We start from the raw sequence: 22,363 nt of genomic DNA on the forward strand, positions 1-22,363 counted from the left end.
CTGCCATTGGTTAAGGAGGAAGGCGGGGCTAAAGCAGCTTGGGGCTGCAAGAGCCGCGAAAACTTCATTCCTTGCCCCCTTTGTATTTACTGGGAGAGCATCAGGTGTGAAGGTGGCGGGGGGGGGGTGGGGGGGGGGGGTTACGGAATTGCACAGAGAGACACGTTGTCTACCGTCATAGACCTTATGGCCTAGTTAAGAGGCGACAACATAAATGCACCATGCCATAGTGCGAGTACTATGAAGAAGTAGTACGCAGGTGAAGATCGAGCAGGTATCCCTCTTCCCTAAATCCCCTCAAAAGTTTAGGTAAAAGGGGGTTTTAGGCCTGGGCTTCCCCCCTACCCCAATAGGAGATGTTTTAGACTGAGGGAACTAGGCTCTGCAATTAAGGAGCCGGAATTTACAGGTAGCGATTAAGGTAAGAGCCATCTCTGATAGGCAGCTGGGCAAACAGGATGTAACCTAGGGGACAGAGGGAGCCATAAACTGGGGCCGTTAGACTCCAAGAATAAAAGACACTATTTTGACATGTACCCTAAAAATGTTTTCACAGGGACAGAGGTCTAAGTTTCCCAGCTAATGGAATGTGCTGACCAGGCGCGGACTATAAGGATCCCAGGCTGACTAGAGCTGAAAGATGATAAGCAAAAGCGCAGAGAATTTTGTTTCAAGAGACTCAGCCAACCAGAAACATCCACTGGCTGTCCAAGCTGCCACAACCCCCCTCCCCTCCAGTCTGCCTTTAAAAATCTTTGCTTGGAAATTTTAGGGGAGCCCCGGGGTTTTTCCAGCATTAGCTGCCCTGAGTCTCCTTACTTGGCCTTGTAATCAATGTCTACTTTCTATCTCTGCAATACTGATCTCAATATACTGGAATAACTGATGAGGGGACCCAATTGTGGTCCAGTGATAACAAAACACCCCAAAATGCTCTGAACCGGAATATTGATTATTTCTAGTTGAAAGCACTTGAGAAGCAGCAGTTGCAGAAAAGGCTATCTGCACTGCCTTTTCTTACCTATAGCAAGCCATGAAAATTCCCTTGAGAAAGCTGCCTTCTTCCCTGTACCAATGAGATTACTCTTATTACCAGTGACTGAAAATTGGTGCTGCAATGGGTCTGTATAAATAAACTTATTAAAAAAAAAAAAAACACCTTATCTTCCAGTAGCCTTACACCCCTCCATATATATCCTAATTTACTGCCCCTAGCCCAAACCACTCTGTTTTGTCGTTTCTTCACAAAGCTTAGCATTCTTTGTCTAGAAAGTATAAAAGCTTTTTCTGCTTTGGCCATTTCTTTGGGTCTTCACTCCCTTGTAAAGATCCCCATGTACATGTAAAATTAATAAAACTTGTATGCTTTTCTCTGTTAATCTGTCTTGTGTCGATTTGGTTTCTAGATCCTACTTAAGAACTAAGATGGGTAGATGGGATCTTTAGGCTCCACTACAGGGGAATACTCTTTCAATAAAGGTACATTTAGTGCCTACTATTTAAGGGGAATGTAATTTAGTTGGGGAGTAGTCTTGGAAGGCTTTCCTGAGGAATTTATTTATTTATTTATTATTATTTTTTTTTAAAGATGATTGGTAAGGGGATCTTAACCCTTGACTTGGTGTTGTCAGCACCATGGTCTCCCAAGTGAGCTAATTGGCCATCCCTATATAGGGAACTGAACCTGCGGCCTTGGTGTTATCAGCACCACACTCTCCCAAGTGAGCCACGGGCCGGCCCCACTCTGAGGAACTTACATTTAATTTGAGAACTGATGGATGAGTCCAAATTAATCAAGGGAAGACAGACATTGTTTCCTAAAATGGAGGATGTGCATACACTATTTGGGGTAAATGAAAGGCTGTAAGGGTGCATGAACAGGACATTAAGTAACACTAAAAGGCAGAATGAAAAGATCCTGTTTCAAACCAACAGGCTAGTTGTTTGATGCTAGTAAATATTTTAGCATTTTCCTAACATTTGTTTATCTTTCTTTTTAACAGCATGAAGGCTTCATTTTCCAAATTTCTCCAACAGGCAACCACATCTACAGTTTAATAACATTGTTTTGTTTTGAGGTGTGTGTGTGTGTTTGCAGTAATTTTTCCATTTCTACCAAGGAATAAGATGGTTTTCCATTTAAGCAATGATATAAATTTTTCCTCTCTAAATTCATGTAAAAATTGAGAGTTCGTTTAAAGAAAAAAAAATGGAAAATTTATTTATTTACATAGATAATAATGCATGTGGAATGCAGATATGGCAAAAATAATGACAAAGTTATACAAATAACTAATGTTGGGAAACATTTACCTGGGGATATAAGGACCTATAGAGTTTGGAATCCTAGAATATTTAGACCAGAAGCCTTAGGAATTGTAGAGGTGAGAGAACCCTCCCTCTCCTCTGCTGAGGTTCTTTGGGTCTGAGAAATAAACTTATAATAGACCATTTGACAGGAGAAAAGGCACACAAATTTATCAGGTGCACAGGGCATCAAAGGAAAGTGAATACCCAATTACCCAGTGAAATCTAAAAGCTTATATACTTTCTTCAGAGGGGAGAGTGGAGGGGGAATGTAGACACCTAGGTAGAGTAAATTATTTGGAGAAAAATGAATGGGTCTTTGGAAAACAGAATAGTCTGTATAGGCTGCAGGTATTGGCCTTCAGTCTCTTCCGTGGTGTGTTAATCTTCCCTGATTGATAAAAATTCTCTGGGAGGGGATTCATAACAATTGAATTCCTTCTGAATCATTGGTCTTTAGTCTGATAAGCAAAATTCAGGAAAAGCCTCTCTGTGCCTTTGCTGTTCCCCAAATGTCCTCATGGAAGTAATCTTCATACCAATGTGGCATATTTGGGGGATGTTATTTCCAAGATTCCTTCAAAATATGTTCCAAATTCATGTAGCTCTTAAAATTCTTGCTTCTTCCTGTCTGGGTAGCGCTGGACTGGTCTGAAGACAGCTGAGACTGTGATAAAGCCCATCAATCAAATTCTACCAGGAACACACCTGTAGTCAAAAAGTCAAACACAGCTGGTTCAATAAGGGAAAACGCACAACAGTGAAACCATAAGGTGTCTTGGTAAGAGGTAACTGGGGAGTAAGAGGTAATTGGGGAGAGCTTATTTTAGGATTTGGATTTGTGCTGGGTAACTCTAAGGAAGGTTTTAAGGAAGTGGGCGACAGTTTCAGATTGGACACAGTCAAGAAGCAGGGCAATTCAGTGATTAGGTATCTTAATAATTTTTATCCAGGAGGTAGGAGGATTAAAGTAAGGCCAGATTTGTCATTGAAAAAGAAGCAGGACCCACTCATGTTAGTCAGAAGAGGAGGAGGTTGAGTCATATTTATGGTGCCACAGTGGCCCTGTCTCTGTCTTGTTCCAACTATACTGTTCTTGTCTGATGTTTGTTTATATTCTGTGATCGCTGTTTATGTTCAGGTAGGAATGTATAGTCTAGCTGCCCGCTGAACAGTTTTTCATTTTTTTAGCCTGCAAGCAATCATCCTTCTAAATGTGGGATGCTGCCTATCTCTTAGTGGGTCTGGCCCTAAATGGGTAAGAATGTCTCCTCTAGTTGGCAAAGTGGGAGAGAGCAGATCTTTGAGATCATCTACTCCAATTTCCCATCTCATGCAGGAACCCCTCAGCAACATCTCTTCTACGGTAGGGGACTCACTGCCACCCAAAACAGCTCCTCCCATACTTACATGTCCATTGTCAAACCCAGGTTGTTTTTCCTCCATATATTGTTTGAAAGAATAATACATGTACTTAGTTAAAAAAAAAAAAAATACTGCATAAAAGAGCCATCTCATACTTCCCCCTGCATCTTCCAGATGTCCTTCCAGAGTTCATACGTGTATATGTCCACATTATAGGTGTTATGTATCACTCCTTTTTACAGGTGGTAGCATTCCAACCACATGATATTGCACATTGCTTTTTTTCACTTAACTTATTCATTTATCCAATAAATATTTACCAAGCTTTTACTATGAACCAGGCACTGTTCCAAGTGATGGGAAAAGAGCAGGGAACAAAACAAAGTGCCTGCCCTTAAAAGAGCTTATGCTGTAGCGAAAACAGACAAGCAGTAAACAAATATACAACAACAACAACAACAACAAAAATCAGAGGCCAGCCCGTGGCTCACTCGGTAGAGTACGGTGCTGATAACACCAAGGCCACGGGTTCGGATCCTATATAGGGATGGCCGGTTAGCTCACTGGCTGAACGTGGTGCTGACAACACCAAGCCAAGGGTTGAGGTCCCCTTACCAGTCAACTTTAAAAAAAAAAAAAAAAAAATCAGACACTGTGAAGAGATATGAAGAAAAAGAAAGGAGAAAAGAATATAGAGTTCATGGGGGTCTGCTAATTTAAAGAGTAGTCAGGGCAGGTCTTTTTGAGGATGGGGCACTGGAGCAGAGACAAGAAGGAAATGAGGAAGCAAGCTATAGAGATATCTGGAGGAAGAGTGGTCCCCACATGGAACAGCAAGAGTAAAGGCCCTTAGACAGAAAGAAGCATGCTTGACCTAAAAACCAAAAATCCAGAGTGGCTGGAGCATAGACAAGAGGGAAAATGGCAAAAGATGATGTTGGACAGGTATCCAGGAAGCAGTTCACTTAGGGGCTTGTTGACTACAAAAACAGCTCAGATTTTATTCTGAATGGGATGGGAAAGCTGTTGGAAGGTTTTGAGCAGGGGGACATAATCATGCTTACATTTTAAAAGGATTATTCTGGCTGCTGGTTGGGGTATAGACTGGGGCAGAGTTGTGGTAGAGTTGGATGGTAATTGTAGAAGCAAAGGCAGGACTAGTTAGGAAACTATTACTGTACAACAGCTTGAAGATATGTCTGTACTTAAACTGTATCTACATCTACCTTGGTCCCTCTTAAATCTTGCTACGGTAATCTATTTTACGGTTGTACCACGGCTTATTTTTACTAAGTCCCCTACTGATGATGGACATTTAGACTGATATTAAACCTTTTGCTTTTACAAACAACAGAGTAATGAATATCCTTTGTGGTTAGGTTCCAGTACGTCTCCAGATTATTCCAAAAAGTGTAACTGCTGGTCACAACTTAAATTATTTCCCACATTTAAATTAAAACTGGTGTAAAAAATAAAATAAAATAAAGAATAAATTAAATCTGGTGATCTAATTCTCACCCAAAGAAACAAGTTTATTCACTCTTTGTCACACCACCTTTTCAGAGACTATAAAGAGGGGAATCTGCCACGTCTCCCACGTGAGTTTTCCCTTCTTTAAATATTCCCAGTCTAGCAAGCTACCCCATCTCTTCAAAAGGTCCCCATCTCAGGTTACAGAGAGCTAAACTGAGGCCCAGCCACATCCAAGGCACAAGTCCTCCTCCTGGCCCACTGTGCCCCTTTCACCACCTTCTCCCGGGCCAGGTTCCAGGCCTCCAAACTCGACCCGGATCCCTCACGGTTCAGGACATGGACTCACAGCCGCCGCTTCTCCCACCTCCGCCCGCTCCGCGGCTGCGGAAGGGACGTGAGCCTCCTGGTCCCATCCGAGCCGCCGTAGCGCGAGCGCCGCGGGAGTTCGGCAGCCCGGGTCGTCAAGACAACGGGCTCCGCTGCGGGCTGCGGGTGCCAGGCAGCCCCGGGGAGGCGCTGCGGGCCGGCGGCCCCGGCACGGCGAGGCGGCGAGAGGACAGGTGAGCGGGGACGGAGCGGGCAGTCGCGGCCCAAACACGCCGGCCTGGCGTCTACTTGTCACAACGAGCGAGGGGCTGGGCAGCGGGGGATCCCGGGGAAGGAGGTTGGGGCTGGACCTTTGTTCCCTCAGCCATGCCGGGGGCGGCGCCCCCAATGCCCTTTGACCCCGCCCCTTGTTCGGGTGGGGTGCGCTTTCAGCTGTTTATTATATTTTTTGGGCAGTGCTTGGCCTCATTCGAAAGTTTCGTTAAAAAAAAAAAAGCCCTTCTTAATATTGGTGTCAGGGATTAAGTCGAAACTGCAGAAAATTTATGTGTGCGCGACCCTTCTGGGGTCAGAGATGGTTGACTTCTTTGTGTGTTGGTTTTCTAGCCTGCAAAATGGGAATGAGGGGTTATTAAAAGTAAATTTATATTTAAAATCCTTGAAGGTAAGTCCTCAGTACTTGGAAGCTTTTATTATTACTACTACTACAAGGAGATTCATCATGGAGCATTTTGGGAGCCAGGGCCCGGGCTGATCGCCAGGGATAAAAAAGTGAATGAGACATCTTGTCCTCAGGGAACTCTACAGTTTCACGGAGGAAGCAGACCCATACACAGGAATTCATTGTGATTCGAGTTATGATTTTGGACATACAGGGGACTGTGAATGCACAGAGAAGGCACTTAACCCAGATTTCCAGAGGTGGGGTTGGTGAGGATGATCAAAGAGAACTTCCAAGAGAAGGTGACTTCTAAATGAGACATGAAGGCTGCCTTTGTATTGGCCAGAAGATGAGGCTGTTGAAGTGCATAATGTTCTAGGCTGACAGCAGCATGTGCAAAGCCCTGGGGAGACAGTGCAAGCTTCTTAGGAATCTGCATGGATTTCAGGCTGGCTGGAAACAAGATTCTGAGAGGTGGAGGTGGTCTGGCTAGATGACGTTTGAGAGATAAGCAGGTGCCCCTCCTGAAAGACTCTCTTTGAAAGTTTTTAAGAGTTTGGACTTTATCTTGGGGACAGTGGGAAGACATCAAAAGATTTTAAACAGGAGGGGAGTGTGTGTGCATGCACGTGTGTATTTGATCAGAGTTATGGTTTCAGAAATATCAGTTTTTTTGTTCTCTCTTGGTCTCATCACTCTTTCCATCTATTTTTCACTTTGCAGCCATTCATTTATGGTTATTAAAAATATTTATTGAGGATGTACTATGTGCCAGGCACGGCACTGTGTAGGTAGTAAGGAAACAGATCCCTCCCCTCATGGATATCACAGATTATTGAGAAAAATATGCATCAAACAAGTGATTATAAGTGTGATGAGAGTTTTGAAATGGGGCACATGTTAATGTGAATTCCACCTAGTTTGGAGTTTCAGGGAAGGCAATCCAACCTAGTTTGGAGTTTCAGGGAGGGTCTTGATAAGATGTCCAAAGGGAGTAGTATGAGTTAGCTACATAGCTGTATTTTCCGGGGTGGGGTGAAAGGTATTATATTCCAAATACCGTCAAAAGTACATTCACGAAGACAAAAGCAGTCTACTACAAGGAACCTAAAAGATTCAATACTACAAAAAAAAAAAAAAGATTCTACAAGTAACCTAAAGATCAATATTGAAAGAGATCCATCCAGAGAGATAGAATAGGATGACATCATTCAGGGCTACTGTATTGCACATGTAGTGGCCCATTTTCTGTTGCTTATAATACCTAAAATTGGGTAATTTATAAGAAAATGAATTTTATTTCTTACAGTTTGGGGCTGGGAAGTCCAAGGTCCAGGAGGCATATCTCTTGAGGGCCTTCTTCTTGGTGGGAACTCTCTACAGAGTCCCATGGTAAAGCAGGCAATCACTTAAGAAGAGCTGAGGAAGAGCATTCCCACATGCTCACCTGCTGTCCTTACAAAGCCACCAGTCTACTCCTTGATGACACATTAAACCATTAATCCATAAAACCATGAATAGGTTAATCCATTCACCAGGGCATAGTTCCCACGGTTCAATCACTTTTTAAAGACCCCACCTTTCAAATACCATATTGGAGATTAAGTTCCAACATGAGTTTGGGAGGGGACCAACATTCAACCATTAGTAGCACACTCTTGGAGGAACCATTCACTTAGGCTATACCAAGAAGAAATGGCCAGAGAAGTAGGAGGGAAATCAGAACAGTAGAAATCAAAGCCAAAGGAAGAGGTCAGTTTTGCTTAATGCTGCTGAGATGTCAAGTGAAACAAGTTAAAAATCAAAATGTGTTCCTTGGATAAAGAAATATACAGGGTATTAGGGACTTCATTGAACAGATTTGGTGAAGTGGTGGGAGCAGAATCTATAATATCGGCAGCTTCCAAAGGTTCGATGTAATATATCAGTAGGATGAATTACGAGTGGGATGTGAGAAAATCAAAGTGTAGGCAGCTCAAAGAAGTTTGGCTGTGAAAGAAGGGAGGGAGAATGCTGGAGAGCAATCAGAGATTAAATTGAAGTTTTTTTTAAGCATGAGAGGGAGATTAAATGCTATTGGCAAGGAGCCAGTGGAGAGGGAAAGGCTGAGAAGATACAGGAAATGAAAGGGAGAATTGATAGAACAACTTTCCTGGGAAGGTGGGAGTGGATAAACTTCACAGCACATATCTGTCAATAGGAGTCTATGGCTTCTACTTTTTGGACAAGTAGGAAGCAAGGTAATTGCTGAAAGCAGTGCACCAGTGTAATGCAACAAAAATAAATCGAAGGTGTAAGTGTAAAAGAAAGTCACATTTTCATTATTGGCAAATAGCAGGCATTTATTGAACTAATATTCTGTTTTAAGCACTTTTCATGCAGTAATCTCAATTAATAATATAATCTTTACAACAACCCTGTGAGATAGGCCCTATTATAATCCCCAGTTTATGAATGAGGAAACTGAGGCAAAGTGCTTACCCAAGTTCACACAGTATTTGAATCCAGGTCTGCCTGACCCCAGAGCTTTCACTCTTTCTTAACCACTACCTAGATGGTATAATTCTCTACCTATGATATGATTATCTACTGAGAAAATTCAGGAGAAATAAGTTAAAAATACTTAGATATAATAAGGTTGAGTGAACAAGCAACTACAAGGTAGACAAAAAGCAATAGCTTTATGCAAGCAATAATAGTCAGAAAATGTAATTGTGGGAGAAATGACAATAGCAACATTAAAAATAAATATTAGAAATAAACTTAAAAATAAATGTGCCCAGTCTAGCCACATAGGACAAGAGTTGGCTGGGAGTGGGATGGGAGAACAGGGTGGATGTTAGGGTGAAGAAAGAAGAGGTGGTTTTCCCATGGGAAAATCAGAGTATTCATAACAGAAAAAAGGCAAATAACAAACAGGGGTCTATCATAAGACATAATGAGAAAGTATACAAAGATGTTGACTATGACATTTTTATAATATTGAAAAACTGATAATAGACCAGTTAAATTATGGTGCAGTCATATCAGCCATTAAAAAAAAATTAGGTGGGAGGTTTATTTTAAAAATAAAATTAACATATATATATGTTAAAAAGATGTTTACAAAATATGGTTAGGTGTATGTTCCTATTTTTTTTTTAAGTGAATACATACATGTTTATAGGAAAAATTCTTTTTTTTTTTTTTTTGTCTTTTTCGTGACCAGCACTCAGCCAGTGAGTGCACCGGCCATTCCTATATATATAGGATCTGAACCCACGGCGGGAGCGTCGCTGCGCTCCCAGCGCCGCACTCTCCCTAGTGCGCCACGGGCTCAGCCCCTATAGGAAAAATTCTGAAAATATCAGTTCTTTAAAAATTTTTTAAATGTTTAATTGTGGTAAAATACACATAAAATATACCATGATAACCATTTTCAAGTGTACAGTTCAGTAGTATTAAGTATGTTTACATTGTGCGACTACTCTCCAGAACTTTTCATCTTGCAAAGCTGAAACTCTATATGCATTAAATAGCTCTCCATTTTCCCCTCTCCCAGTGTTTGGCAACTACCATTCTATACTCTGTTTCTGTCAGTTTGACTACTCTAGATACCTCATATAAGTGGATTCATACAGTATTTGTCTTCTAGTGACTGGCTTATTTATTTAGCATAGTGTCCTTAAGGCTCATCCTTGTTGCAGCATGTGTCAGAATTTCCTTATTTTCTTAAGGTTAAATAATATTACATTGTATGTTTATGCCACATTTTGTTTACCCATTCACCCATTGACAGACACTTGGGTTGCTTCTATGTTTTGGCTGTTGTGAATAATGCTGCTATGAGTCTGTGTTATGAAATCATGGAGGAAACTTTTATTCCTTTCCTCATTGTCATATTTTTCTTTTATTGTGTGAGGATGAATTGCTTTCATGATCAGAAAAGCAATCAGAATATATCCTGTTTAGGTCAATGGGAGAGTAAAGGTAAAAAAAGGCAGTCGCAGCAGGAATGGAATGGAGAGGGCAGAATTGAGAGACATTTGAGAAAGAAAATCAACAGGACTTAACAACTGAGAGGTAAGGTAGAAAAGAGCGGAAGATGAAGCTCCCCTGGACTTTGGTGGGAAGGAGCATCAGTCCTGGCAGGGCTTAGACTAGGGGAAGAGGGAGAAAATAAGGCTGGAGAGCCACCTGAACCTTTGTCCAGCACTTTGGACTTTTTCCAGAAGGCAGAGAGAAACCGTTGAAAGGAAGGGAAATGACGTTGCAAGATTACAGAAAGATTATCTTTTTTTTTTTTTTTTTCTTTTTCTTTTTCGTGACCGGCACTCAGCCAGTGAGTGTACCGGCCATTCCTATATAGGATCCGAACCCGTGGCCGCGTCGCCGCGCTCCCAGCGCAGCACCCTCCCGAGTGCGCCACAGGCTCGGCCCTACAGAAAGATTATCGTTGGCTCCCACCAACCCATGCTGCAAGCTGAAGCCAAATAGTGCCAAATACCCCTTTGTGTTACTTCAACTTGAACCTGTCTTAATTTCCATTTATTTGAGATGAAGTGTTAGTGTTAAAACATAAAAGCACCTGGAATATTTTAAACAAGGTCTTATTTAGATTACATTGATGCCTAATTGTATTCAGTTTTATCTCAACAACACAGTCTCCTATAAATTTACTTTCTACCTTTAGTAGGGGAAGTATGAGTAATTGAGAAAGTAAACAAGAAATATAAACAATTCAAGTTAGGGAACTTCAATTTATTGAAAACAATTTTGACACTTTCCTTTTGAGAGAAAAGGGTCAGTATAAAGTAAACAGTGTCATATTAAGGAATTATTACCAAGCACAAATTCTTGGGGTCTGTATGGATTCAGCCTGTCACCTATCTCTACTCCCACAAGCCTGTAATCTCTCCCTACTTCCAGAGTATTACAGAGAGAGGGAGCTAACTGTTGTGCTAACGTTTGTAAGTAACTTTGCAGTTTATAAGAGCTGGATTTCCAGAAGATGCATCATCTCATTTCAGTCCTTCCAGCAATTCTGTGAGGTAGGGATTATCATTCCTATTTTCAGATGAGAAAATTGAAGACCAGAGGATTCAAGGGTTCTCTATATCTAATAAGTCTTGGAGTTTGAATTCATGTTTTCTTATTTTCTTCTTATATATTAGCCTTATGTTGTGGAAAATTTTAAATACGTACAGAAATAGAAAGGATAATACAAAACACCTTTAGATCCATCTCCCAGCTTCAGCAGTTATCAACATGTGGTCAGTTTTATTTCATGTATCCTCCCTACTCCCTCCCCACCTTAGATTATTTATAAAGCAAATCCTAGCCATCATATCACTTCATCTATAACTATGCACATCTAAAAGAAAAGGGCGTTTTCTTCCCATTTTCCCCCTATAATCACAATATCTTATCACACCTGAGAAAATTAATGGTAGTAATTCCTAAATAGTACCTTATATCCATTTGGTATTCAATTTCCTCAACAGTCTCATAACATTTTTTACAGTTGGTTTGTTTGAATTGGGATCCAAACAGGTTCCCATATTATATCTTGTTGATGGTCTCTTTAGTCTCTTAATCTATAGCAATTTGTCTTCTTCTTGTTCTCCCCTTGCCATTTATTTGTTGAAAAATCAGGTCATTTGCCCTGTACAACTTTTCATATTCTGGATTTGGCTAATTGCTTCCCTTTAATGTGTTCTTCTGTTCCTTTATGTTTTTTGGCCATTATACTTTTATAGGTGGTGCTGCATACTTCCTATTGCATCAAATCAGGGGGTGGTAAGGTCCTAATTAAAGCAAGCCATTACACATTGTCATGTATTCTCCACTCTGGCAGGTGGAGAAAAATCTGTCAATTAATAGCTCAGCTTAATATATTAAACAGGGACCAGAACCTATATGCTCTACCCCTAGCTGCTTGTAAAACCACACAGTGGAAGGACTGCCTATATCCATGTTTTTCAAACTGCTGTTTGTTACACATTAGTAGATTGAGGAATCATTTGGGGGAGGAGTTCTAGCATTTTTTTTTTAATGAAAGAACAGAAAAAATAATCAGAATACAGCTCATAGAGTAACAATAAGCTTTGTTTTGTAAAAGTTCTGCTTCAGCTCTATTTATGCATGTCTGAACCATGATGTAAAATGTATTTCTTTTTGGGGTTCTCGTTAAAACCATATTGTTTTTCCAGTATTCAAACAACCATCCTGAGGTATGGCAAGTTTCTCAGCTTAGGCTTCAATTATGTTCAAACTTACAAAATAGTACAATATATTGATCCGTTTATAAAATTGTACAGTGTATTGATCTATTTAGAATTTCCTTTAAAGGCTTTTTTGGGTGACTACCTGTTAACCCAAATTACATTACCCTGAATGACCTAATCCTCTAGTATTCAAGTTGAATTGGATGCATGAAGAATGTGAACCCTCCAGGGATTTTCACATAGACTGGTGTTTTTGATTCTCTGGTTATACTTGAGGTAGAGTAAATGATTCTAATGAGCACTGTCATCATTAAAAGGCATGGTCAGGCCTCATCAGTATTAGCTGATGGGTAAAGGGAAAGATGTTAGGACTGGGCAGGAAAGAGTGGGAGTGGGTGGAGAAACTGACTCAACCCTTTGGCTGACTTCTGGGGCATGGGAGTCTGGTGGAGGGAGCCAGATCTCCCATGAACATGATGATAACAAGGGTAGCCCTAATATTCTTCTTGCCCTAATCAGGATTGGCTTAGGACAGAAACAGGTTAGATATTTAGTGACACCAGGGATAAGGGACTAGAAAGTGCAGACTTTGGACTACAGTGCACAGTTAACATTTTAAAACTTGGAAACTGGAGTTCGGAGAGTGTAAGTTGCTCAGAACCAGCCAGTAAGTGAGGGAGCCAAATTTCAAGGCTTTACCATATCTTGGAAATATTCTAATTAAATGTATGACTACGTTCTTTAATAACAGTGTCTACTGCATAGAGTTGTTGTAAGGACTGAATATGTTGTTAAAGCACTTAACCCAGTGCCTGACAATGAGAACCACTCAGTAAATGTTAACTGTGATTATTATTTCTGAGTTGTGCTTTACAATGTTGAATAGTTATGCCTCCTGCTTCCTCCTGTTACCCCAAGCCTTGCTCAGTTTCATTTTTCAGCTGCTGGCATACCCTTCTTATTGAGAAAATGATTAGTAGTTTCCTTTGGTTTGAGGCAATTAACAGCTACAAAATATTAGAGATTAGCACCTGGTTGGGATGGCTCCAAAAATGGTAGGAGGCTGGCTAATTAGCTCAGTAAGGTGTTGATAACACTGAGGTCAAGGGCTCAGATCCCGGAACCAGCCAGCCAAAAAAAGTAATGAAACAAAAATGGTAGGATTTAGGGGAGATATATAGGCAGATGATCAATACTTTGTGAACAAAGAAATTGTGTTAAATGTTTGCACATAAAGCCTCCTTTTTTAATTGTTTTAAATTTAATTTTTATTTTTATCCAAGTAATAAGTCTTCTTGATTCTCTGCTGTAACATTCTCTATTTGGGGATAAGCTGCCTGGAGAATGATGGTATCATATACATATGCCATTTAAAAATATAACTTCTAAGTTTTCATAGGCAATTTAATACATTAATATTTATCATACATGAGGCAGATTTGAGTGGTGTTTTTTTTTTTGACTGGTAAGGGGATTGCAACCCTCGGCACGGTGCGGTCTGCACCACGCTCAGCCAGTGAGCGCACCGGCCATCCATATATAGGATCTGAACCTGCTGCCTTGGCGCTACCAGCGCCGCACTCTCCTGAGTGAGCCACGGGGCCGGCCCAGTGGTGGTATTTTTTTAAGTATTCTCTATGGGCAGTGTACTTTTAAGACTATACCGTGTTTTTTTTTTTTTTTTTTTTTTAATATTAGTACCAAAGATTAGCATTCTTCTGCTTACTGATTGTGTTTTACTACCCAAGAAAATAAATAATATATGTGTTATTTTAAATTAGTTTATCTGAAACATAATACCTGTTTCCTTATGGCTTTTAGGTTAAAATCTGAGTCATTAGGTCTTTTTGGTATAGGTTATTTTCTTATGGATAATCTATTAAAGCAGAGAAGGCACCATGATTGAAAGTCACTGAAACTTAATTAAGATTATATTTCCAGGGAGGCCAATAAGATGCATGGCTTTTCTGGGGCTTCAGGGTCATTGTTCTGTGTTAGCCATTCCTTGGAAAGTGCTAAAACCTATAGGAATGCAGAGTTGTATAATGAGAAAAGCAAGAACTTGGGTTTCAGGCAGATCAGGGTAACCTTGGGCAAGCTCTCTGATTCTAGATTCCCTTATTTGTACAACCTCTCATGAGGTCATTTGAGAGTTAACCATGATAAAACTTGGACACTAGAAGGAACTTAATAAATGTAATCTTCCTTTCTCCCAGTCTTGATTCCACAAACCTACGTATTCTGTGTTTCTACTTATCACCAAAAGGAAACTTAAAAAACAAAAAACGAAAAAACTGATGGTCTAATCCTGACTTTCATTGTCAAACAACATAATTCCTTTGCTTTCTTGTGTGCATAAGGCTTAACTTTCCATGGTTTTTGATAATCTCTGCATGTTAATATGTAGGACATATTAAATATGGTGGCCATATTTTCTAAACCAAAAAATTGGGACTTGTGGTATGATGAGTATAGTATACTTAGAGGGTCAAGAGAACAGAATATTTTGAGGTAGTGCAGTCTCAGGGAAATAGTAGCTGTGCTTTTATGTATTCATAAGGAAGCAATACAAAGTTATGGTTAGGAATGAGGCCTTGGAGTCCTTTGATCATGAATTCAAATCTTGGCCCAGATACTTTCTACTTCTTTATGCACAAGTACTAACCTTTCTAAGCTTCAGAGTTTCCTCAGTTGTAAAATGGATGTAACGACAGTTCTGTGTTTTCTGTGAGGATTGCATGAAATTACGGGCTCAGCACAGTCTTAGCTGGTAATAAGTACTTGACATACAATGTTAGCTGTTATATTTATTATGAGGCCTTTGAAATATGTACACTTATTCAGTAACCTTTTTTGAAAAATCCTGTGCAAAAAGCTTTTCTAAAATAACTCAATATTTGGGAACTTACTGTATAATAACTTCTTTATCAGGCCTGGTATGGAATAGGCACAGAAATATTTTGAAGACACCCCACCCAGCCTGGCATGCCCACTGGGAAGGTCTGACTGACTTACCTTCTCAAAATAATTGAGTAACTCTTAGCACCTATTCCGTTGCTTCTAAGATGATCTCTCTGTAAGGTGGGTATTTTTTGGCTCACATAAGTTATACTTGTCCTAGAGGTAGGACAGACTTCAAGGTTAACTTAATCCACTGTTGTAGGCTTCTTTCCCTAAGAAGCTCTTGGTTATGCTCTTCTCAGAGTATTGGTTTCATTCTTAGGCTAGCAGCAAAATAGCTGCAGCAGTTCTAAGCCCCAGATCCACGTGTGGCACCTGCCTAAGGAATAGAAAGATTATTTCTAACTCTGTTCTTCTCCTAAGAGTGAGAATTTTTCTCAGAAGCCCCCCAGAAAACTAACCCTGGAATCTCATTGGCCTGAATTGGGTCCTGTGCCCATTCCTGACCAATTCCTGTTGCTAGGGCAATGCTGTGCCCTGATTCTTGAACAAGTCATTTACAAGAGGGATGAAATTATCTTTAGATCAGTCAGAAACATAGTTGTGTTTCTTTTAGGAAGGATTTTTTTTTTTATTTTCTATGAATCAGGGGAATGGACACTGAGTAGGGTGGTCAGCTAGAAATTGTGTTGGTTGCTGATAACAGTGCTTTAAATAGACAGGTTATTTTTTGCTCAAAAAACTTTTAAGTCCAAAGTAGATAGTCTGTTGCTGGCATTGCATTTCCATGGTGCCATCAGGCAGTCTAGATATTTCTCTCTTTCTGCTTCACCATTCTTATCACACAGCTTGCACTCTCATGGTCACCTTGTGGTAACAAGTGGACTTCTGGCTCTCTAGCCAAACAGTCCTTGAGATCAGGAAGAAGTAGGAAAGGGGAGGGCAAAGGACACCCTTTAAAGTGTCTTGAGTCTTGGCCAGCACATTCAATTTACATCTCATTGTCCATTCTTATCTGTGAAGGAGGCTGGTAAATGTAGTTTCTTAGCTGGACACATTGCTGTTACCAACAATACAGGGGTTCTGTTGCTATGGAAAAAAGGGAAATGGATATAGGCCTGGCAGCGTTCAGTGCACACCACATAGGCTGCCAACAATGTCCACTATACCTTCCACCTGGAGGAAAGCATGTTTTAATATGTTTATTGCTTTTCTGTTCATGACTTTTTAACCAAAAAATGAGCTCATACTTTACATAATATTTCATGATTCATATTTCTCCTTTAATTACATCATGGGTTTTTTTTTTCATGTCAGTTAGTATACAGTTGAAGTTTCTTAACCAATCTCCACTTAATGAATATTAGATTTACAAATCCTGTCCATTCTCACTGTAAAACTTAGTGTTTAATTCTTGTGGCCCTCTGAATGTTCTCCACTAGTAGACTACTCTCTACTACACTGTCCAGTGCATGTAGCTGTTTAAATTTAAATTAATTAAAATTAAAAATTCAGTTTCTCAGTCTCAATAGCCACATGTGACTAATAGTTACTATATTGGACAGCCCAGATACAGTAGAAATATCATAATTGCAGAAACTTCTTTTGGGCAGCGCTGCTTTGGAGCACCAGAACAGGACAGTTCTCATCCATTTGGTTAGGGTGTTACCAACTTGGTGACTTTAATCACTACCCGTGGTAGCTGCCTGGGTTTGAATTTTTACTCTGCTATTTACTAGTTGTTGATCTCAGACAAATTACTTAACCTCACCATGCCTCAGTTTCCTTATTTGTAAAATGGGTGTTATAATGTATGTAGATTGTGAAGGTTAAAGGACTTAATATATGTAAGCATTTACAACAGTGCCTGGCAGATATTAAACACATTATACATATTTGCCATCATGTTGATGATGATGATAACCAACAAGAGTCAGCTGTGTTTGTTCCCAAGCCTGTTTACTTGTGTTTCACTTGTTATTATAATTACAAAATAATTAAATATTATGTTAACTAATGAAATATGAGAGCAAAAAGGGTAAAAAGACATTGCTCTTGTGAAAAATAAGTTGAATATGTTTAAAAGACCTGGTAAAGGTAAATGGCTGGAAAAAAAAAAGTTCTTGTCACATTAGAGGTGGAAGAGACCTCTGAAAAGACTGAAGAAAAAAATTCAGCAAAATGTAGGATTCTGCCTTCACAAGTGTCTTTCCAGTAAAAACTGGAAATTATAGATGTGCATCATGGATGTGGTTCATGCAGGAACTTTAATTGCTAGAACTATGAAAAGACCTTGGTTACTGATCAAGTATTTGGCAAATGAATGTATATTTTTAATGATTCGTCTTTTTTTTTGAAAAGATGACCGGTAAGGGGATCTTAACCCTTGACTTGATGTTGTCAGCACTAGGCTCTCCCAAGTGAGCCATGGGCCCACCCTATGATTAGTCTCTTTAACTGTATTTTTTTAATGGATTATGCCATTAATGAAGTATCCCATCAGAGAGAGAGCCTCTATTTTTTATATCTTTTTAAATTGTTGTGTATGGGTTACCGTGTGTCAATTGAAATGAATAATATCACCAAGCTATATTGTTGGACATTTGTGTTGTTTTTCAGTTTTAGGTATTTTAAATGGTGCTCCGGTGACCTTCTTTCCAACTAAGTCTTCTCTAATTAGTGTGTTTTCATCCAAGGATTTCAGAGGAATTCTTCCCCTCCTCACTGAGGGGCCTGAATTTCAGTCTGGGAACCATTATAATAACTTAAAAGATGGCATGTAGCATTCCAGACCTGATTTTGCTTTTGGATTTAGCTCCCTTTCTTCTGTGGACCAGTCATTGATTTTAAATAATGTTTAATATACCAAAAAGTTTGTACTGTTCCAGAGAGTTCAGTGTAATGGAATTTGTCCTGATGGGACTTCTTTTTCTAACTCACCTAGCACATTGTTTGAACTTTTCTTTTTATAGCATTTCTCATAAATAATCTTCCTCCATAATTACTTTTGCATTCATTTTATGTCTGCTACTAAACTCTTAGCTTGTTGAGGACAGGAGTACTTCATTGGATCTTTACATATCCTAACAAATAATGGGTGCTCAATTTATGTTGATGGAATGCATGAATGAATAAATGTCACTTTCTTCTATTATTGCATAGACATCTTCAGTAACATTTGCTTTGAATTTGTTAGTGGAGGCTAGTCTTCTAGCCTCTTCAATAGGTCAGATTCCATGTTAAAACAAAAAATGTTGTGTTTATAGGGCAATTTCAAACATAAACAAAGGTAGAGAGAATAGTATAAAGAAACCACTGTTACCCATCATCCAGCTTCAACAATTATCAACATTTTAGAACAGATTTTGCTTTGGGATGAGGGTTAGAGAGAACATGAAGACTTTGAGGTGCCCATTTTGATTTTATGGGGAGAGAATCAGGGCATGTGTGGTGAGCGGGGTACAGAAAGAAGAGGCTGGTGGCCCAAAGGCAAACCTGCCTACCTATCTTATAGGCTTGTCCTGAGGGTTACGTAAGTTGACGTATGAAAGTGCAAAGAACAGTGCCCAGCAATGGTGAGTGCATCTTAAGTGCCTGAGGGAGCTTAGTATGGTGGCCATGGCACTTACTAACTTGGTGACCTTGGATACCAACCTTTCCGAGCTGCAGTTTCTTCATTTGAAAAAATGGGAATAATAATATTCTCTTATACCACACAAGACAGTGAAATAATACATGTAAATGTGTTCTGGATTCATTAACATTAGTCACAATTTTCCAGAGTGCTGTTCTGGTCTGGAGGACCATGCTTCTGGAGTTTTTGGGGGGAGTCAAGCCAATGCCTGATATGGACTCTCATTCTGAGACCTCATGATAATCACCCTGAGGTCATTTGACAACCTAGCAAATAAATGTTATAGCACAATAAGCTTCATTTCCATTTGCAAAATGTTTGTTTCTAAAGCATGAAAACAGTTTCATTTTATATAGCTTGTCCTTATATGAACTGGATATGAAATACTTATCAACCAAGTTGATAAAAGGATAAAAATAGTTTTCTTAAGAAGCTGTTTGCTGGGGATTAATGTTGGAAAAATTTTGTAGCAGAATATGTTTCACCATCTTTTAAATATAAACAGTATCTTTATTTGTCTAGATCTTTCGTATAACAGTTTGCTCAATTCCTAATTAAAGATTGCTCTGTAATCCATATTAGGCCTCATGGCTAGCTTAACATTAGCACAGCCAGGTTAAGCAACTTCCCTCCCTTCTCCCTCTCCCCTTTCCCTTTTCTGCTCTGGGAACAGAGCAGCGAAATTCCTCTCCTGGGAAGGGGTAAACGACCCTTATCATCAAAGGAATGTCTTGGCGACTGCCATAGCCAGCTTCAGGCTGCAACACTTTGCACTGATACAGTAATGATACTAATTAGAAGACTATGCCCTAACCAACCAGGTGTTAGCAGACTACAAGGGCTGTGTCATCTTGCGTACCACTCATCTCAAAGATGCCCACTACTCTGCCAGAACCCTCAAAGGCTAATAAACCCCGGCTTTCCTTTGTTCGGGGAACTGATCTGACTCAGTCCCCCTCCACACTGGTGGAAATAAAGCTGTTTGGCTGAAATGGCGCCTGACTCGGGTCTCTTTCTCTCCCTTTTCTCCATCTCGCTGAACTTAACAATCCACAGATTACTTAGCCACTTTCCCAAAGCCAGAATTTCTCTAGAAAATCAGTTTTCTTTTATTATTTATTTATTTGGGGGGGGGGGGGCTGGCTGTCAGTTTTCTTTTAAATGAAGACTACATTTTAAACACTTTGCCTTCTCCTTGTGCAAAGAATTCTAATTATGCAGAATATTCATCCACACTACATGCAAACACACATAATCTATTTGAGATAAGAGTTAGATACTGTGGGAAGTGAAATGGAATATCTCTGATGGCTATAATAAATTTCTTCAGTGTTTATTTGAATAGGACAATCAGTTGTCATGTCCCTTGGGTATGAGAGTTATATAAACCCAGGTCAAAAAGTTAGTGCTCCAGACTTAAATTCTCAGGAAGTTTTAGAACTTTAAAAACTTCTTTTAGAAGTACCACTTGCCATTTAGTTTTGACTTTTTAAAAGTTTTATTTTTGTTGTTTCAGATAGTAAAAATTTGGCCTTCTTAGCACTTGTGATTTATAGTATCTTGTACTTTTATAAATTTCTTCATTCAAACAAACTAAACCCCCACCCTATTCCCCTAAATACAAAAACTAATACAAGGTACAGTTTTATCTCAAGACAAGTGATATTCTAGTGCCACCATGTCACAATGACATATGAACTCTTTAGTTTAGTTTAGTTTTGTTTTCCCACAGACTATTCTATTTAATTGTTTAATAGTCTCTTTTCTTGATTGTTTTTCCTGGTATTTCAGTATATTTTGTTGAAACTTCTTTTTAAAGGATCTGGCACAAATCATCTCTAATAATTATTCAGCCAATGTCGTATTAGAAAATCCATTACTTCTAATTTAAACTTCTATTTGAGAAGGTTGACAAGAAAACCTTTTGATTTTTTTTTTTAAACCTTTTGATTTTTTAAATTATCAGAACCCCCCTTTTTTTTCTCTGATACATGTTATCTCTCTGCGTGAAAAAGAAGTTATAATGGGGTCTAAATGTACTCCATGATCTTCCTTGTTAATCACTGGAAAATGAAATTTGAAACTACTTTTAACTTCTGAAAGAATTAGGGAGTTTTATCTAGTACCTCAGGTGTACCTTAGTTTTTTATGTACTGGATCTTTAGGATCAATTTTATTCTTTCATTTAAACATGCACTGACCATCTACTATTGTGCTTAGCATTGTGTTGTGTGTTTTACATATATAAGCTCATTTAATTCTTACAGAAGTATTGTTAGGTCAATGTGATTTAAATACTCAATTGCTTAAGGCTAAAAACCTCATCTTCATCCTTGTTCTCTCTCACTCTTCTGTCCATATTCGGTCCCAATGTAATCATTGCTATAGAGCAAAACACACCCATCAGAGCAGCAGAAGCCTCCTTGCTGCCCCGATTCACTTCTTGCTCTATTACAAGATATATATTTAGCAGCCAGAGTAATCTCTTATTTTTTTAACTATAGATTCACATGCAATTCTAAGAAATAATACAGAGAGATCCTATGTATCCTTTACCCAGTTTCCTTTAATAATATCTTGCAAACCAACATGTTGCTATTGATATAATCCACCAGTCTTGATTGGATTTCTTTACAAGGTGATCTTTTAAGCGCAGGAAAATGATCATGTCATTACCAGATTTAAGTACTTCAGTGGCTTTTCACTGCATGTGGATTAAAATCCAAACTCCTTAACAAAGCTCCCCATGGGACCTAACTCCTGCCCACTTCTCCAGCCACATTGTTTCACCTGCTCACCGGGTTCCAGCCAACCGCAGCTTACTATTTTTCGTGGAACCTACGCTGCTAGTTCCCTCCTCAGGGTGCTTGCACTCTGTGCTCTCGCTCAGCATTTCACGTGCTCACATCTTCTCTTCCTTAGGTCTCAGCACGAATGTCACCTCCTCAAGGCAGCCTTCCTGAGCACTCTAATATAACCTGCTCCCCATTCCCTTTAATTCACTTGTCCATTACTCAGTTTGATTTTCTTCATAAAATTTTTTACTATATGAAATTATTTATTTATTTGCTTAATTGGTTTTTGTCTGGTAGAAGTTAAGCTAAAGAGAATGGGAGGCTTGTCTTTGCTATTTATTACTTTATCTCCAGTGCCTAGAACAGGACATGGCATGTAGTAGTCACTCAATAAAGGAATGAATGAATTTTCTGGATGAGGGAACTGAGTTTTAAAGTGATGAAGTAACTTATCTGTGCTCACACAGCTAGAAAGTAGTAAAACCATGACTAGAAGCTACAGGCACAAAGGCCCTGAGTTAGAGTTAAGTTTGGCCTGTTCAAAGGACAGATAGGACCATGAGGCTAGGGGACAAACGATGAGAGGGAGAGCATGCAATTTCAGAGTAGAGAAATGGCCAGGGCCCGGGTCACCTCAGGCTTTGTAGACCACTACAAGGAGTACGGATATCATTCTAAGCACGGTGGGAAGTAT

General features: G+C 39.4%; 1 protein-coding gene and 1 pseudogene across 2 annotated transcripts in view; both read left to right on the top strand.

The window, feature by feature from the left end:
- The first annotated feature begins 4,593 nt into the window (after nucleotides 1-4,593).
- LOC134374665 (ubiquitin-conjugating enzyme E2 L3-like) overlaps nucleotides 4,594-22,363 on the top strand; it is a 79,417-nt pseudogene continuing 61,647 nt past the window's right edge.
- The window catches only part of PKIG (cAMP-dependent protein kinase inhibitor gamma), an 89,752-nt gene continuing 72,994 nt past the window's right edge, over nucleotides 5,606-22,363 (top strand). For both annotated transcript variants that reach the window (XM_063108959.1, XM_063108967.1), the window contains exon 1: nucleotides 5,606-5,705. The gene's annotated coding sequence lies outside the window, so the exon portion shown is untranslated. The remainder of the gene's footprint in view (nucleotides 5,706-22,363) is intronic.

Source organism: Cynocephalus volans, chromosome 1, assembly GCF_027409185.1.
Source record: "Cynocephalus volans isolate mCynVol1 chromosome 1, mCynVol1.pri, whole genome shotgun sequence".
NCBI classification, from domain to species: Eukaryota; Metazoa; Chordata; class Mammalia; order Dermoptera; family Cynocephalidae; genus Cynocephalus; species Cynocephalus volans.